The sequence below is a fragment of the Centruroides sculpturatus genome, unplaced genomic scaffold, assembly GCF_000671375.1.
Source record: "Centruroides sculpturatus isolate CEXI.00-Female unplaced genomic scaffold, Cexi_2.0 scaffold15, whole genome shotgun sequence".
In the NCBI taxonomy this organism is placed as follows: Eukaryota; Metazoa; Arthropoda; class Arachnida; order Scorpiones; family Buthidae; genus Centruroides; species Centruroides sculpturatus.
In genome coordinates, this window is record NW_019384585.1 from 52,089 (window position 1) to 53,506 (window position 1,418).

A 1,418-nucleotide genomic window follows, 5' to 3' on the forward strand; every position below is an offset into this window, starting at 1 on the left:
GTTGGTCAGTAGTAGTCCAAATTCAATACGAACGTTTGTTTCTTGAAAATTTGATCACGATTTAAATACAGTATTTACTTTTAATATTACCAATATGTCATCGAAAAGAAAACGTGTTGTATTATCATTAAAAGACAAATTAAAGTATCTATTTCGATTATCCGGATTTTTCCTTATCCGGACTACCTTCATCCCCAATTAGTCCGGATAATCGAGGTTCTACTGTATATTCATACAATTGCAGAATATTTTGTACCAGGTATGGATATCCACCACATTATATTTTATTTCACTGAGTAAGTTTTTATAATTTTATTTTTAATTTTAGCCCTTATATCGTGGCTAGAGATTCGGAATGTAATTGCGATATTGAAAATTTATTTTAAAAAGGTTTTAGCTTGAGATCATATAATGGAAAAGAAAACAGTATTAAAAGAGAAAGGCCAATGCTTAATTTAAGTATAAACACTTCAATAAAAAAATTTCTTCGACATTTACACGATAAAATGGCTCTGTAAATGCATAAAAATGCAAAAATTGTTTTGTTGGCTCGCCTACTATTTTCAAATGAAATTAGTGTGCGGAATAAGAATGGCTTTGACAATTTAGCTGGCAAAAGACACGAAAAATCGTCGATTCTTTTGTACCAGGTATTTCGTATTTGAAGCAATTTGAAAATCGAAGCGGAATAGAATTTAACATTAGTAAATACTATAAAATAAATACCAAAAATTATAACGAGATAGTTACGGTTTATGGATATATTATATCTAAATAAATAGATGTTATATGTTTTTATCGAAGCGAAAATTGGCATTTAGAGGGCAAAGGAAACCTATTGAAACTAATAACAGAGGTAATTATATTGAACTTGTTTATTTATTAAGTACGTCTGATAATCTATTAAAAATACATTTAAGGAAAGAAGTAACTGATTGCCCCTGAAAGTCGGCTTCTTATAGAAACACAGCTTCCCTATCATCAAATGTCACCGCACGCCCCTGGTGTGGTGTTTTCTGAGGACTGTGTCGTGCTGAATCGAACGTTTTTGATACTAGATCAACTTCTAAAGTAACTTTTTTTGGTTTTTATATTTTTCAATATATTTATTTTATTTGTACAAAATAAAAAATTATTATTTTAAAAAGTTTTCGTTAGGCTTAACATCGACAAAAATTCAATGCGAAGCGACACGCAACGGAGAAAAATTTCAATACGGGATAGGTTATTATATTTTTTCGTACATAATCGGTTATCCGAAAATAAGTTATCCGAACAACCCCAGTCCCCAATTGATTCGGATAAACGACGCTCTACTGTATTGATCACCACTAAAGAGCGAGTGTTCGAGGCTCCTAAATAAAGAACTATTGGGCAAATCTCAGTTAAATTTCACGTAGATAAAATATAGCATGAAA